This window comes from Andrena cerasifolii, chromosome 11, assembly GCF_050908995.1.
Source record: "Andrena cerasifolii isolate SP2316 chromosome 11, iyAndCera1_principal, whole genome shotgun sequence".
Classification (NCBI taxonomy): Eukaryota; Metazoa; Arthropoda; class Insecta; order Hymenoptera; family Andrenidae; genus Andrena; species Andrena cerasifolii.
In genome coordinates, this window is record NC_135128.1 from 8,790,682 (window position 1) to 8,808,791 (window position 18,110).

General features: G+C 49.9%; 1 protein-coding gene across 32 annotated transcripts in view; it reads right to left on the minus strand.

Moving 5' to 3' along the window:
* Foxp (forkhead box transcription factor P) overlaps positions 1-18,110 on the minus strand; it is a 237,005-nt gene that overhangs the window by 192,139 nt on the left and 26,756 nt on the right. For 2 of the 32 annotated variants that reach the window (XM_076823306.1, XM_076823300.1), the window contains exon 1: positions 15,935-16,652. The exons of 29 other annotated variants lie outside the window; for them this stretch is intronic. The gene's annotated coding sequence lies outside the window, so the exon portion shown is untranslated. One more of the 32 variants, XM_076823304.1, reaches the window with a different exon arrangement.

Below are 18,110 nucleotides of genomic sequence, written 5' to 3' on the forward strand. Positions count from 1 at the left end.
TAAGCGAGCAGGTCATTGGCATTAGGGGTTGGAAGGGTGTGCATTTGCACGGCGTGTGTACGGGCACACGATTTAGTTCTCCGCGGCTTTAGCTCGCCGATACCAGCTTTCAAGGTATCGGCAGCGTTTTCTACTTCGGCTCCAGCGGAATCGATAGACGGTAAGAGAAAAAGAACGAAAAGTCAGGGGTGATACGGGCAGGGAAAGTTGCCGGATGATTTGTCGTGGGAAATATCGCGGTTAGGAGGCGTCTGATAAACTGGATCGATGAGTCGATTCGCAGCACCGAATATCGCCTTGGCGGTGCGCGAATTTCGCGCGGATACGGACGGAGGAAACTTTTTGCAGGAATGGCGGAGATAAATGTGGAATGGAAATGTGGGAGGCGAGCATCGAGCGAGGCACTAAGCAGGTGTTAAGTTTCAAGGCACGAATTGAATATCTGCAGGAGATAGATTCCCTCTTTCCCTTCGGAGAAAGCGATGTGCGAATGGACAATCAACGCCTCTGTATCGTTGTCCGCGGATCGGTGTAAAGCTGAGCAACGGACAAACTAAAGCCTCCGATATGGGTTTACGATATCAAGCACGTCGAGTTCGCGATCGATACACCCGTACGCGCGGCAGTGGAATTAGAATATGGTTGTTTAGGGGGCGAAACTGTGATTCGCTCCGCGGACCGACCGATATTTTATCTCATTTTTCCCTCCCTTTGTTAACTCGCGCACCGATTCCCGGCGATTTTAATTGTTCGATTATTAACGCTCCCGGGGCATCCCGGGCGGTAATATAAAGCGCGCGAAATAGCGCTAGTAAATTATCAAAAATTTGCCGGTTGCGGGCGGCGGCGATCGCGAAAACACGAATTCTCACGCAATTTTGATACGGCCGAGATGAATATCCAGCGCGGCGCCAAAATCATCGATAATAATCAGAATTTTAAAAGGCGCAATTAATTGATTGTAACGCGGCGGCATCAAAGGTTTATACGGACGTTACGTAGCGTATTGCAATCAGCTGAACGCCAACAACGCGAGGAATTCATCATTATTGGTACGCAGGTATGTAGAATACTGTATTTCAGATTAAACGCGCCACGCGCGCTGGATAAAGCGGCGCCGCCCCGCCGGTGATAATATATTATTTTTATTCATTTACGCCGCGTAAAGAATCGCGGAACGATCCCGTTACATCATTAAAAATGCGATTCCTTTGATCTGCATCGCTCGCGCCTGTGTCCTCGTCTTAAAACACATCCGCGGACGCTACGTCTCGTATTTTCCGGCCGCGGAATCGTGTTTCAAACAAAATTTTCAATTCGCCCGGCGCTCTGGCCCTTTATGAGATAATCATATCCTTTATCATCGATCGCGACCACCGTTCCGCCGGGGCGGAACTCGCGTTACAACGGCCGTAAACGCGCGTAAGAATACGTCGCGTGGACGCGTCGAAGCCGGCTGGCTTCCCTTCCGCGGGAATCGGCGCGGCGGAGCCGCAGGCGCGTGTACGGTAGTTATATCGCTAATTGTGCCACTCGTCATTCCCCGCAGATTTTATCAGACCTGTAAAGTCGCGAGGATACGAGCTGGCTGGCCCGAGAGCGTACGTAATAACAGTAAAACGAGTGTATCGCGTCACCGATCGCCAATGCTGAGGTAAAGTCTGTGGAGCGCATGTGGGCGGTCACCTTCACCTAAGTGCAAATCCGAAGATATCGCGCTGAAAGGAAGAGCTCCCCGGCGAGGAGGGAAGGCGCGCGGCGGGGCATAAAATACCGTGGCCGACTGGGCTGGCCGCGTTATCGAAACACGCAATGCCACGGGTTACCAGGAAATATGTGTGCACGGTTCAAGATACACGTCCGTGCGTCCAAGCGAACTGTACCGATACACACCTCCGAGGCTCGAGGATGCTCGCAAATTGCTACCGAGCCTCGGGCGAAAGCAGCGCCTCCGAACGGATCGTAAAATGAAAGGGACGGATCGGAGACAGCAGTCGAAATAGTTCGCAACTGCCGGCGCGAATAGACGCCACAAAAGAAAGTAAGGTGAATTTATGCAGCCACCCACAGTGGAACGATCCTAGTGGAAAAATCGGTAAGCGACGAGCTGGAGCGAGAGCTGTAAAAATAGAAATCTGGTCGCTTGATAATTTGAATACGAAATCGGCATTCTGAAACTTCGTGAATTTTTAGAAATTCGGCTTTGCAGCTGAAAATTCTGAAAAAATTCACAGACATGTACACCACTAGGTAGAACCTCTCTGATTTTTTTTTATAAGTTTCTATTCGCTGGAACAAAAGTAATGGAGGTTAAACTGGAAATTGACAGTTCACCCGGTAACTACCCTAGCAGTACGCGTATCGGCTTGATACTTGGCAGAAATAGTTTTCTTTGAGGAACCTATCGATCGCTGTCCACCGAGTTAATTTTCGTTAGACGCCGCTACTCGCTATGCTCGCCGATTTTTGCCGTGTCGGTGCCTCTGTAAATTGACCTTTAACCGTGTAACGCTAATTTTATTCGACCAGATCGGTCGTGGAACCGAGTCAGGTTCGCTTGGTTGATCGTGAAGCCAAATTGGGACGAAGGAGCCTGAAATATTTAGCGCGTCAATTATTCAGCAAGAGTCTCTGTCCTGGTTTATTCTGCATTCATGGGTAAGCAAGGGAGAGACCGACGCCTGGGGAACAAACGCAAGTCGATATTGGTAAACGTAGCTAAGACAACGTTAACCGCTGTCTCGGTGTCGAACGCGGGACAGATTATTTACCAGCCCCGCGACAGATCCCGAATGTCGGCTGCGCGTCCACCCGTTACGAAGAAGACGGGCTCGTTTACCGCGGCCAGCGAAGTGTGGCCCGATTAATCCTGTATCAGCGCGTAATGACACGACGCACGCGTCGGCCGAAGGCCACCGATACGAACGGAGTTTCGTTTAAACACGCCGTTATCGGCCTTAACACCAGCCGCGGCTACTTTTCCACCCTGCCGTGGGGTAACGCGTGCGTGCTTCACGCCGTCAGATATTGGCCGGCCGCGGCACGCTAGAAAATACGGTTCGTTACGCGAGTGTCCGTTTGCATTCACGTAAGTGCGCATGCAAGTACGAATAAACAATGGCCAATACAGCGGCAAGATTGCGTGTCCCGCGACCCGGCTACCCTGCCACCCGTCAACCCCCGTATACGCCGCCGCCGTCCCCCTCCCCCCGATCGCGATTCCAGCAACCAAGTGAAAACTGCTGGTTATCGATGTAACGGGTGCGTCCACCGACTTTCGCGTTCAACTGGACGCTTTTTCAAACGAGGCACGGTTTCCGGGATAGCGGAGGGAAAAGCCGCGGATCAGATACGGTTGAGCTGTATCAGAGCTCGAGTACTAAACCAGCGGAGAAAAATTTCTGTCCCCTCGGAGCAGAAAAGTGGCGATGGGAGTTATTGCTTGTTCGATCGCGCGCCTCGGTACCGATACCGCTATCGCGAATCCAGTCGCGATACATTCGTAATTACCTTGTTCACGCCGGGGGAATTAATATCGGTTATCTCGGCGAGATTGCCGCGCCGCGGGAAAGTGTAATTGGGCGTTAATTGAATCTTAATGGCGCGATAAAGAGGAGAGATTCGCCGGGCGAAAAGAAATAATATCGAGGCTTCGCGCGGCGAGATCCGACGCGAGCGTCGCAATTTCGAGGACGAGGAAGACGCCGTGAAGTTTGTCCGGGGGTCGCGGTCTGGCGAACGTGAGACAGGGATCTCGTTTCTCTGTGGCGGAGGCAGGCTTCCGCGGCGTCACAATGCGATAGGAAGCGAAGAGTTTCGAGACGTTTCGCAGTTAGTTGCCCTCAGGAGATGAAGGCGTAAGTAGGTAAGAAAGTTATTTCCCGACCGGACACGCTTAACCCTTCCCCGGGGCTGTTTCCCCCCTGGTACAAGGTCTTCGCGTCGGCGGCGGTAGGACGCCGCCACCCTTCTTCTTACTGTCGCACCTCCGTCACGAATTGTCGTTCGGCGACGCGCCGTGCGATGCATCACGCCCTCGAACACGCGCGTATGGGAAACGGGATTTAAAATTTGCAGGAATTTCGAGAGTGATAATTATTCTTGAAAATGAACGAGGACACGGCCACGAGGTATCGTGGCAATGAAACTTCTGAAGTCGAAGAAGATGGTACTGGATATTTCGGTGACGATCGGCTGACGATTTTTATCGCGGCTGAACAACGGTGCAATGCACTTCTTCGCAAAGATAACGGATCGCGCATCAGACTCATTGTTCTCGTAAGCATCGCGCCAACGTCACAAATCGTCATCGTTACACCACGGTAAACTACCGCATCCGAGTGTCATTTACTATTGACGACAAGCTAGCTGGTACACGCTAAACTTAGCATTCGCTGCTCACAACTGTGCAAAGGGAATGAGAGACTTACGCTGTTGTATAGCCGGCAGGTAAACTACAGTGCTGACGTCTGTACTAAAAATAATGAATCAGGGCCAGTGTTGCCTATTTGTGGAATTGACGATTGAAATTGCGGAGGATGACTACCGTAATCGCTTATCTTCTAAATATCGAGTAGAATTGTGGGAACTGTTACATAAAATTCTGCTGCGTCGGTGATTGCGCCAGGCGAAAGTGGAGCTAGCGTACGTACAATAGGCGCAGCGCCGATACCGCTATTACCATTTTACGCGTCTTTGCTGGCCACGAAGTGTATCGACTGCGGCGGAGGCTCGCGTGATAGCTGGCTCGCACTCGACAAGGAAAAGATCGGCGAAGCCCTACACGAGAGCCCGCATCGATAGCACACGGGTTACGTGGTTTGACGTTGCTGCGTGTACTTTATAAGCAAACAACACTTATGACTAATGCCCAACCTCCTTACAACTTCTGCTGTCGTTACTTCGGTGTACCCTCGACCAGCGTCCATAAATTCCCAGCGCTAGGTACCTACGAACCCTTCGTGGGACAATAAGCAAAAAGATGATTCCCAGAGTCCCTGCCGAGTTTTGCCCTCGACGGGAGTAGTTCCCGTTTCTCCGTTTCTACGTGAAAACAAGGCTACGCAGATAGGTACCAGCGGGTTCGTTTAAAACACCGAGCACGTCGGAGGAAATAATCGCGAGTAATCTGCGCAGCCGAGTATTCAATCAAATTTGGCCACTGTTCCCAGCAAGCCGAAACTTTTGGGGAGCTCGGTTGCTCCTGAAACTCTTACAGACAGTTGGCCCGTGACCCGGGCGGTATCGGTTTCTCCCAGAAGGCACCCCTTGCGAGGGTGCGGAAGCACGTGCGCGTCCTTATCACGCTGCTGTGAGGAGAAATAAAAAAAAGAAGAAGAAGAAGAAAGGAGAGTCGCGCGAGTGCTACGCTGTGCGAGGAGAAGAGGAACGTGACGTTCGGTGACGTAGCTCAGAAAACTGCGATGGGCGGTGCTCTGACGGTGGTATTTTGTAAGGGAGAAAGGAAATGCTCGCGAAGCGAGATAGAGCCGAATGGCAGGGAGGGTGGGAAAGAGAGCGCGAAGAAGAAAGAGGGAGGTCGCGTCGAGTTTAAAGGCTAAACGGTCGGGATGTGCGCCATGCATAACAATTAGCCTGGGAAAATCATGAAAATGTTGCGGACCTCTTTTAACTTCAGAGCACTGGCCCTCAAGTCCCTTTTGCCATTGCCGTTCCCCCTTGTTCCCGCTGAGAAACCACCCCCACTGTGCGCGTTCAACCCCCGACGGAAGCACGGCGAGATAACGGAGAGTTACACGCCCTTCCTTTAACCCTTTCGTGGAGGTTCACGCTTGGAAGACCTGCACAGAGGTTCTCAAGCCCAGTTCCAAGACTTCACCAGGGCTATGCAGAAACCAATAAACCCGAATAAGACATTGAAACTCTGCTGCGCTGAGCAATAACAAAATTCCCGAAATTAACCTCCAGAAACTTTGCTGGATGATTTTTCAAGGTACTTTTGGAAACTTCGCGTTCCTCTAGAAAATATCTCGAAATTCCTTAACAGTTATGTGCGCGATGCTGTTTTAATTAAAATCCCGAAGTAATAGTTGCGAGAGCCGAGGAGAGGGTTAGAAAACTTTCAGTCTCCCCTGGCGCAGACTTAGGCAGCTGTATACGACAGATGTAAACCGGAAATAAGCGTTCCAAGGAGGCAAGAGGCAGGGTTGATATCGTGTCATCTGAAGGAACGGGAACCATCAGGGATGCACGCACGTACGGCCATATTAGGAGCGGAATAATATATGGGATTCCTTCCAGGCAAGGTGCTCCTTAACGTGATTTACGTAATCTTACAATACGGCGTGCCGGGTTAGATCGGCCACATATATTATATATTACTCGATCCCGAGGAACACCCCTTCAGCCATATCGCAGCAAGTACGAACGGAATCAGCTAGGTGACTGACCTATCGAATGACAATTCGCAGCCCCTGCTCTTCGTTGAAACGCACGGGACAGAAATTCGCGAAAGAATTCCCGATCCTCCAACGCGAACGCAATAATAAGCGATTAAAGTCCGGACGAAAAACTAATAAGTAGATACATCATCGCTGGAAGCATGACGTAATGATGTAAACATAAATTATAATTAATTTCCAGCGCGGACGTGAATGCGTGTTGATACTACGCACGGAAAAAGGGGATCAATAACGAAGTTATTTGAACCCCGTGCGTAAATAATATCAAGCAAAGCGTATCTGGAATAATTTCCGCCGGGCGATCAGCTAGAGTATCGCGCTGGACTGGGTTTAGCGCGGAGCGCACGCGGGTTGCCCACGAAACGAACAGTCACACGTGATCTTGAAACTTCAAAGTCGTTCGGATCCAGATCTCGCCGCGGAGTATGCATGAATAATTCCCGGCGATACTAGCGCGAATAGGCACGTATCTACGAACACCCACTTGGCTCCGCGGCCTAAACAGGAAATCCTCGTTTCAGGTAATTGCATGACTCGGTTAAATCTGCGAACGACCGAAGCCCGTTCAATTAATCAATTACCACGAAGACAGCCTGGATTGTCACCGAGGATTCGCTGGCGCGGAAATAAATTCGCCGAGCTGCGAAGAGAAGGACGCTATACGCCTGGAACATGGATTTCCACGGGATCCGCATCGCGGCGATATATTTCCCACGGCATACATGCAAATGCAACTATCGCGAAAGAAGTCTCCTCGCGAGGACGCGGCGTCGCGCTCCCAGCACGTGCAACGCGCGTAAATGCACGCGTGTCGCGTACGCGCGCGGTAAAAGTGGACTCCCGCTTGTGTGCAAGTCGATAAGACCCCGCGCATGTAATTCCCGAGCCAGTATCTCAGTGGCCGACTGCATTTTAAGCTGTCGTCATAACCAGCGACATTGTCTTTCGTCGAAGCTGAAAGAATTCTAAGTCGCGCCTGGCAAACGCTCGGAGCGGGTGCGCATCACCGAATGACTATTTAGTCAACGTTCTGGCACCGAGGAAGCTCTTTCGTCCTACGAAGCCACGAGGAGCCGCGGTGTACGGTATGAAGAGGCCCTTAGTACCCCCAGAAGAAAACACGTCCAGCCGGTTCTGAGATCAAGAAAACCGAATTAAACCTGCATTCTGCATTGTTCTAAAACTTCGGCATCGCGATGCGGCGACCTTGGTGGAGCAAAAGGATGGGCCCCGAACCCCGCGACACCGTTCCACTACTCTCTTCGATCCCGCGCGGCTCCGATTTTGGAAGTCGTTGCGTCACCGCGATTAAAGACTGCCAACGATTAGATGCGAATTCGTTGCGCGACGACCCAGGGGTGGGGGGAGGTTTGCTTTCTTTCGGGCGAGTCGAAGCGTTTGCTTTAATACGAATTAATCGTGTACATTAGTCAAAAGGTCGTTTCCCTGTGTAACAAACTTCTAGCCTTTTTGATTTACGAGCGTGTGCCTGCTCGGGCCCCGGTTGTGTATATCGCGACCGACACGTTGTACCGACCATAAATCCCTTTACACTTAAATAACTACTATCCGTGTAGATAATTTAAGTGCACGTCATTATGACAAATCGATTACACGCTCCCCGCACAAATAATCGGAATACAAATGACACCGCGGATATTTTGCCGCCTGTGCGCGCACGCTCGGTTACACGAAAACCGACTTTCCCCGTGCGCCACGGCTGTGAAGTTTCGTCGTGCACAGCTCGGCCTTGACAATGAGACTCGCGGCTCCGGCTGCAACGATCAATTATTCACGGTTATATTAAACGAGCAGGACTTTTAAGCCAGCCCCATCTGCCCGCCGCGCTTTTCTATTCTCCCGTAATATTCGGCATTTTTGCGAGCCCTTTCCGCGCGGGGCGGAGGGGCGAGCGGAGAGGGACGGACGGATAACGCGTTACAGGAATCGAGGACCGGTGTAACAAGGAATACAAATGATCTAATTTGCAATGGATCCCGGGGGCTTCGAAACTTTTTTATTTCGCAATCCGCACACGGTGAAAACTAATCTAGCCGATGTAATAGATCAACGCTTGATACCTGAAGTATGATGACGCGAGTACCGCTGTTGGTATACCACTTGGGAATACCTGGTCAATCAATAAGCCAAAAATAACGAAGTGATCACGTGCCCGTCGTGTTTTATCGGGCCGCTGCGAAATTTCCTTGCTGTTTCGCCTAATAACGATCTAGAACAGTCTTCCGCCCGAAACTACGCGAAATATACGAATCAATGGAACTTTTTAGCAGTGGCGGATGTAACGGGCGGCCGATGAACAGTTGCCGCCTGAACCTCTGCCGGAAAGGCCCTCCGGGGCCCTATTTTTTAAAAAAGTATGATTTTATCCAAACTAAATATATTTTTTTCTGTAGTATTACACTGACCTCGTTTTTAAACTACCTCTTCATTTTTCTGAACAAATAGGCCCCTGCCCAAAAGGCCCACATCTTCAAAAAAATATATGATTTTATCCAAAGTATATTTTTTTTCTATAGTATTATACTTTGCCCGTTTTTAGTAAACTTCCCCTCCATTTTTCAGAAAAATGGCCCCTGCCAGAAGGCCCCAGGGCCCCATCTTCAAAACAAAATGATGATTTTATCCAAACTATATTTTTTCCTGTAATATTGCACTTCACCTATTTTTAGTAAACTACCTCTTCATTATTCTGGAAAAATGGCCCCTGCCCAAAAGGACCCCATCTTCAAAAAAAAAATGATTTTATCCAAACTATATTTTTTGTCTGTACTATTATGCTTCGCCCGTTTTTAGTAAACTACCTCATCAATTTTCTGAAAAATGACCCCTGCCAGGAGGCCCCCCAGGGCCCCATCTTCAAAAAAAAATGATGATTTTATCCAAACTATATTTTTTCCTGTACTATTACACTTCACCCATTTTTAGTAAACTACCTCTTCATTTTCCAGAAAAATGGCCCCTGCCCAAAAGGCCCTCATTGTCAAAAAAATATATGATTTTATCCAAACTATATTTTTTTCTGTAGTTACTACTACACTTCGCCGATTTTTACTAAACTACCTCTTCATTCTCCCGAAAAAGGCCCCCTCGGTGCGTTTGTCACCTGGTGCATTTTCCTTAAATCCGCCACTGCTTTTTACCCAAGCGGATTCCACTGAGGTGGAATTTCAAATGCTCGGAAACGGCTGTTACTGTAAACGTGGAAATGTTTCCCTGTCTTGTCACTCGACACTGAAAGTCTGATCATGTCGAAAGCATTCACGTCGTCGACAAGGAAATGAGTCACCGCTGCTCGCGTCGAAGCGGAGCGTTTGAAATTCGATATTTTCATATGCCTGCACAAATCTGTTCGATACCACTTGTCTAATTGCAAGGGGCACGCTCGGAACCACGTGGCACGGACTCGGACATGTGGTTCCTTTTTTCTGAAATTACATTCCTGGCACCGTCGCGATATCTCCGGCCACAGGCGCTGCCACTCTCCGCAGGTTGTATTTACGTGGTCAAATGAATTCACGCATCGGCAGAACGGCGACACGCAAACAGGCGGCTCGGGGGTTTTAGGGGAGCGAAGCACGTGTCACCGCGTAGGTACTCCTTGAAAAGCAGCAAGGTAAACTCTTTGTTTGCGCCCGCACGCACAAACGACATTATAAAGCGCGCGTGTAAGGCTATCCCGGTGGCTCTATTCAAGAAGGTATTATGAAACTCCGCTCGGAAAACGTACTCTCCCCGCTTTGTTTCACCTTTTATTTTGTTCAGCTTTAACCGGATGGGAGGAATGAAATCCAGCATGCACAGACACACTTTACCGGCGCGCCGTGCGTGTCGCGTGGCCGCCGCGTTTAAACGCACCCACACAGCCAGGCCGTGGCTGGTGGGCAGGAGCGCGCGGGCACGCAACGCGAAACGGAGCGCACGCTTCCAAGCCACAATGTCGAATCGTCTCGCGTCACTTTCGCTTTCTTTTTACCCGCGGCTGGGGGAGAGGCGGCACGGCGAAAATTCCGCAGCCTCCCGGCCGTTAATTCCGCGATGGTCGTTCGAAACAACACCGGCCCCGGCGACGCTTAAAGCCCCCTTTTGTGCTTTGATATTCAACCGAGCCGGGTGTAAACGAAACCTCCAAGGCACCGCATTCACCGGGCCTGCCTCTTTTCTTTCAATTCCGTGTGTGCTAGTTTCAAAATGCCCGGGGAGCGCGCGGCGTCGGTGGCGCGCGTTTATGTGACTCGGGGAACATGCGCGATACACACCGAATAGTTTCGTTCGGGAGCCCGGATAAACAAGGGCCGCGCAACTGCGCCGCGGCTGGCGACTTTCTTCTGTGGCGCGCGGCGTGCAATTAGGTCGGCGAATGAGTAACGCCGCTACTCTAATCTCGGCAATGGGCGAGCATTCAGGAAAGTAACGGAGTAGCGTACATACGTGGCCCGCGCATTCCTCGATCTCGCGAGTATGATCGAAGAGTATCGCGCGTGGATCGGAGTGGCCCCGCCAGTGGGAAGGCGGCCTGTCTTCGACTGGCCGATTCGAAAAACTGTACACAAACGCAGAGGAACAACAGCGGTGTCGTAAATGAATGGGAGAGGGTCCGGGCCCGCATATTAAAAGGTCGAAATTCATTATTATTCGCCGGCATAGTAGCGTCGAAGCGGCGCGTTTATTCCGCGGTGTCGTTGCGGCGCAGGAACGACCGATTAGTCTTCATTGAAAACAAAAGAGAAAGGAAACGATCAAATGTGTGCGGCGGCTACACGCGGCCCAACGTCACAGACCGTGATTGTGGTTATTTATATAACGCAACTCTGTAAATCTCGCGTTTTAAACGAGCGACGCCGCGCGCGCTAGCCGCTTTATCGACGGGCGCGATTTTATTTATAGAAAAGCAATAATATGACCATACACGCGGAGCGGAATGCGCGGTGGATCTCCGAGGAGTCATGGAACCGCTGGCGTACCGTCTCGAAACGCGGGCAAAGCCGAGCGAGGAAATTTAGATTTCAAACGGAGCTACGATTATAACGAGTCGATCGACGCGCGCGTCAAGGAACAACAGGATCGGTAAACTATATCTAGTCCTGCTCGGAAGCGACCGTGTATTAATCTAGATCGCGTTTCCCAGGGAATCGGCATCCTTCGAACGCGATAGTAGGGTAAGGAGACCAGTAGATGGACGGTTTAGCGGATTCCGATGTTTACATCAAGGTGTTTTGTTAGAAATATCTGTTGTATTAGAAACAAAATCGAAGGCATTGCACGTAAAAATGTATAAATTTGAAGAGAAAAATTACTGTAATTAAAAAAATTTATGTATTTAAGCATAAAATGATGAAAAATCTACTTATAGAACGCATCACCAGTAGATGGACTATAGGGCTAGTAGATGGACAGTTTAGAACCAATAGATGGACGGGTGTGTGGCTAGACGTATAAAAGGCTTATTAGCTACCTGGATTAAGGCATTTTTTTTGTTAAAATATAGATTATTTCATCAAAATTAAAAGCGTATGCAGTCTTCATTGTCTGAAAACTGTGCAACAGGTTATGGCCCCAGAGTGCAAATAAGGTGAGGTTATATCTATCCTAAAGTGATCAGACGTCCTGGATCGTGTAGAGGACTGTCCCGATTTGACATGTAACCTTTTCAACATTCTCGTAGTGGCACAAAGTAAAAATATATGTCAATATATTTATTTTTGATACTCTATGATCTATGTAGTTAATTTTTTGTTATGAAAAAAGTGTTTTTAATTTTGTTTTAATTTATCAGAAGTATGTCTTTATTATATAATTAAATAAACTAAGAAAATAATGTCGTTACGAATGTGGTAAACTTCTTTTTACATATCCAACATTCTAACATAATAGATCTGGTCACTTTAGTCCAGCCAAAACGTTGCAACGCGGAAAGAAATATTGTGTGCTTATATAATTTATTACTTTCTTTCGTTTACTCTAATCAATAACATAATTTAACAGGGAATTATAAAATTTGACTAGTTTCTTTAACAGATTCAACTATTAAAGACAGTGAAATTTCGTTGTTTCCATCTTCTTCGCTATTTAGACTTGATTATTGTAGTATTAACGGATTACAAACTTTATTTACACTACTGGATTTTCTTTGTGAAGTTTCTTTTCATTTTCACTTCGTCAGGATGCATGGGAAAACCCAGCCTGACTTTATTTAAAATTCACTGCTTTAAGCGGTTTGCTTCGCCTACGGTTAAAATAGGTTTTGGATCCATTTTACAATGTTCGGGAGCCTTCCCTGATAATTTGGCATGCAATGTTGATTTAGAAATTCTATATGCTTTGACTGCTTTTCTCACACTCATTCCTCTTCTAATATTTTCTAAGGCTCTATCTATGTACATCATTATGTGCATATTGATATAAGGTATCTTTTTTATTGCTTGCCATCTAAATTAAAAGAAAAATAAGGCACCTACGTACAATTAAATGTGTAAACTTTTTGTTTATTAAAAAAAAAACGGCTCAAAAGGTTCAATTCTATTCTGTCCATCTACTGGGCTTAGGATAGAAAATGCATACCAGTACATGGACAGTCATTTTTATAAGTTCTATCGTTTTATTTTTCTTCGTTTACGCGTTTATTTATAAATTGTAACTCTTTACAATACGTCCAAACACGTTTTTTATTAACTCGAAGGCACGAATACGCTGAGCAATGGTTACTAAGAATCGAACGACTAGCACGAACTGGCGTAAGACCGTACATATAAATACTTTTCCGCGTACAAAAAAAAATTTCAATAAACATATTAATGTTTTATAAATCAACAAACGTTTTTTCTACAAAATAAAAAAAAACAATAATATAGATTAAAACTGTGGTTCTTTCGATATTAACGATTAACCAACGATCCGTCCATCTACTGGCCTGCTTACCCTAGTCTCGCTCGGAAGCGACCGTGGATTAATCTAGATCGCGTTTCCCAGGGAATCGGCATCCTTCGAACGCGATAGTATCGCGGGCGTGCGGCGCGAAGGATTTGCTTCTCTCAAGGTCGAGAGGGACCGAGGGAAGGTGCGAAAAGCCTTGTCCCGCGGTGAGAACAAAAGTTCGGTTCTGCGATTTGCTAACTCGGCTGGTATCGTGGCGCAAAGCGTCTTCGCTGTCACCGGGGGACACGCGCGGTTTAATAACAACGCATTGTTAACAACAGCCGACAATAGTTTCTTTTGATAACACCGACGTGCCGCTCGGCTTGTGTGCGCGGTGTCCATTATCGGTGGCGGTTCAATGAAATCTTTAAAACGAACGTGTTCTTTATTCCGCTCGCGCGCCTGTATCAGTTGTTTGCTCGCCGCGCTGTTTACGACGCTTAGCCGCAATTACTTCTGTGCTTTCGATTCGTCCATACTTCCTTCTCCGCTCGCTTCTTTCTGTTTTATCGCCACGCGCGACACCTACCGAAATTGCCGGCGCGGAAATGCCGCGGGACGGTGGTGTGTCGTTTATTTCGTAAACAGAGAATCGGACAAACGAAACGCACGCGCGCGCAGACAGGCGCTCCGCTACCGACGCGAGTTCGTTGGGCGCGTGAAGTCGTTAAGCGCCTGTACAGAAACGGTACCGCGGTATTTTTCCTCTTAGAAAATGCTCTTTTTTCGCCGCTGTTCGGCTATTACAAAGTAATCAAGGCGGGTGCGCGCTCGCGCGCTGTGTCTCTTTCTAGATACGATTGTCCGTCCATCCGCGGAGACGCTATTTATACGTCGCAGCCGTAAATACGATACAAGCTCGCCGAGTAATTTCTTTTACGCCTCCAATATTCGAGTATCGGGGGAATAGTTAATCTCCCGGCGACTGAATAAACAAGGCACAAATGGAGTAGAAACTGGCGATTATTATTGAATATGCTAATAAGTACGCGTCGCTGAACGCGCGAAGGTGTTCGAAATGCTTCTGCAATGCGGCGAGGCAATAATCAGCATACGTACTCGACGAAACCTCGCGGTTTTCCCCGTTATTCGCTCCACCTTACTTCGCCAGGGCACAGCAGCCCAAGAAGCTATAAATAACCAACTGTTTACTCGCTTTTGCCCTCAAACACTTTTTAATGTTTCTTATTCCACGGGAAGGTCTAAAGGCCCGGGCTGACTGACGGACGACGCTACAACCGTGTCCGATGTGGAAGAGCACGAGCTGCCTCGAATGTGCCAGAGAAAGCGTTCCTCCTGCGCTCCCATGAAGCTTGTTATTCGGCGGGCAGAAACAAGAAAAAAAAAAAAAGAACGCGCCGAGAAGCCGCGATAGAACTTCTGGGAGGCAAGATTTGCCTGTTATCTCCGGCTGTTAAACGATTATCGCACGGAACGCCTAATGGAAACTGGCTTCGAGGTACCGAACTTCCGTCTAGTTCCAGCAGAAGCAATTATCCTCGAGCTCCATGGATACTGCAGAAGCTAAACATTCGGTTAAACGAATGTTCGCCTCATCCTCCAATGGGGTGGCTCTATTGATCGCGAGCGGTGTGACAATACCGTGGCATAGTTAAGATCGAAGAAATGACATTCCGAGGGAAGTATGCGCGGTGTTTGTTCTTTTAATAGCTTCCTTGACAAGTGCAACAAGGCCCCGCTAGGGCCCGGCGGCTTCAACCCCCGAATTTCGTCGATCAACCGTCTGGCACCGAGCCGCTAAATCGCTGGGATTCGATCAGCGAGACTAAATCGGCGAGCGAACCAATTAAGTATTTTCATCGGGTGTCCTCGAGCAGAATTAAACTGGCGAGATCGGGTTGATATTTAAATCGGGTACCAACACTATTTTCACGCACTAAGTACTCAGACTGCCAGTTCGCTGGAGCTGCTAGCGAAAGTGGCGGAATTAGATGCTGAGACTGGGATCCACTCAAGATCTGTCGGGAGCTCCAAAAATGACCCCGCGGGATTGCTTATAGCTCGGAGCAGCGAGACGTCGCAGGCGAAATCCGATTAAAGGACAGGTTTCGGTTACGGCAAAAGCGATACTACCCAGTCAAATCTATCCCAGCACTGTCAACAGCCTCGAATTAGCCTGTCAACGTGCAGCACCGAAGACGAATCGATATTATCGCTCGATGCAGCGGAGCGTGCACGTGGTTCCGCACGCGTCCCACGTGTGCCCGCGCTCCGAGAGTTAACGCGATGACGGGACGAAACGCGAGCGATCGCGGCCGTTGAATAACGTCGGATCGACGGAAAATAGAGGCCTCGCTAGCCTGGCCGCACGCTTCCAAGCCTATCCCTGATGCTAAGACCCATTAAAGAGCCATTACGACAACCGTTTCCGCATAGCCATTTCTTTCAATGGAGGCGGGTGAACGGTTATCCTCCTAAATCCATTTAGCGCCGCGGGCCGGAGCGCGCGGGTAAGATCTCCCGGGGCCGGACAATTAGACGCATCTCTCTGCCGCACACCGGCGACGCGTCGTCGCATAAATCACAATAAAAGGCACGATAACGATTGCTTGACTCACGTGGCAGCGGAGAGCGGCGAGGAGCTAATGATTCACGCGGCAGCGCGACAGCACCTCCTCTTCACTGTACGCGGATGTTAACAGCGATTTCCATCGGTGTATCATTAAGGCGTACACCTGTTGACGATCCGCGGGAGAGGAATGTTCTCTCTCTCTCTCTCTCTCTCTCTCTCTCTCTCTCTCTCTCAGCCAGTCGTCCGGGCGGATTTTCCACCGATGGTGGCTGCACACGCGTGATCGATTTTCCGCTAACGCGGGACGGTAAGGCTGGCCGGACTCTCGCGTGCACCGAGGGAAACGCGGCGGCGAAGCATTCCCGACGTGCCGCGCTAGGATTCTAGGTGCCTGAGGCCACTAAACGAAACCACCCGACACACACGGCACACTAATCCCGCGCACGGCTAGGAGCGACGATTATACCACCGGTGGCAGAGCGACGACGCGGGTAAACAAAGCGTACAGCGCGGCACCGATCGTCCGCATTTTCCAACGGCGAGTCGCGACACCAACTGAGGAGAGGTCGGACGAAATCGCTGGATATATACACTGGCAACCTTCCTCTTTGCATCGGCTACGGCGAAGGGTCATTGGTATTCGGCAACATCGATAATAAACCTCGTTTCTCATTGGCCTGCCGCGGGTCACATTGTCGCGCGGGCCGTCGTTGCGACACGCCGTCACTCGCGGCTCAGGTAGAAAAATCACACTCTCTTTCTTTCTCTACCTTTCTCTCTCCCTCGCTCTCTCTTTATATGTATATATATATATATCTCTGCGTCTTTCTCTTGCTCTGAACGGATGACGGGAAGCACAGTGGTCGGGGTCACCGAAATCCCGCGAGGCCTTGAATCGCGCCGCTCCGAAACGATTCCGGATCGATCGGTCGATTATCGTTTTCGTGGCGAGCACTGGGACGACGATCGATGCCTGAGCTCGCGGCGTGGCACGCCGCGCCGGTACCGCCGACGCTGCCGCGGAGATTCGATAAATCCGACACGGAGAGAGAACAGACGGGGCCGACCGACGGAAACGAAGCACACACGAATGCCAGCAGAGAACGTACGAACGAACAGGCGAGAGCCTGGCTGCCTCGTTCGGTGAACAGCCCGCGGCCCCCACGTTGTTTGTCTCGCGAGTGGCCTGTTTACATGTTGACTCTCTGTTTACGCGTTTCGTATCCCTCCTCCGGTTCCCGCACCCACCGCACCGCCAGCGATCTACCACCCACCACCCATCGCCCGCCGCTGTCTTCCCGCCACTGTCGGCTCCGTCTCGTCCCTCGCACCCGCGCGTCCACCGGTCGCTGCGCCTGTCCTTCTCCCTGTTAAGGCTCGCGCGACTCTCCGTCACTCGCCCAAGCCTGCTCGGCTTCACCGAATAAAGCCGAGTTTACACTGACCGGCTCTCTCGCGGGTGGGAGTGGAACGCTCGGCGACACCACTGCCGAGAGCGAGCGACGCGACTGTGATCGCGAGCGCTGACTACGGGCACGCTATCGCGGCCTTTCTGCCGTCACGCTGATAGCTTTTGGGTAATTGCGCCGGGGAGAGGTCTAGGCCAGCTTTCGGCCGAGCCCGTGCTCAGCCTTGAAACGCGGAGCCGTTTCTTGGCCCCTGTACGTGGCAGATGAACTGGCTAGGTCTGAGTCTGCTCCGCGATAACATCTACCGTAGGCCTTGGTGCGCGGGATTACTTAGGCCTGAGTCAGATCTGGGTCAAGTCTAGGGTAGAGGTAAGCCGAGAGCGTCTGTTTCGGAGCACGGTGCGTCTGCTTGCTCCAATCGCTTGGGGACTGAAGCCGCGAGGATGAGTCTTGGATTAAGTCCGATGTCCGCTGACTTGATACTGAATCTGGTTAGGTGTTTCGTTTGGTGAGAAGGATACAAGCCCAAACGCACGTCTAAAAGCCTGCACAACCTAAGTGACTCCTAGAATTCACTCAACTTCGGCCTAGACGAAGAAGAATCTTCTCTTACACGATGCCTTTACGATGCAGAAGGAGGAATTCCCTTGGTCTGACCCTGATTCCCGACACCCTAGTACCCCATTAAACCTGGGTGGGGCTGTCGCGATTACAGAACGCTCGCAGTCGAGCCTGTTGCAAGGTCTCAGCACTGGTGAACCAGCTCAGGCACCCGAGATCTCCGGTTCCCGTCTTGAGAACATGCTTCTGAGG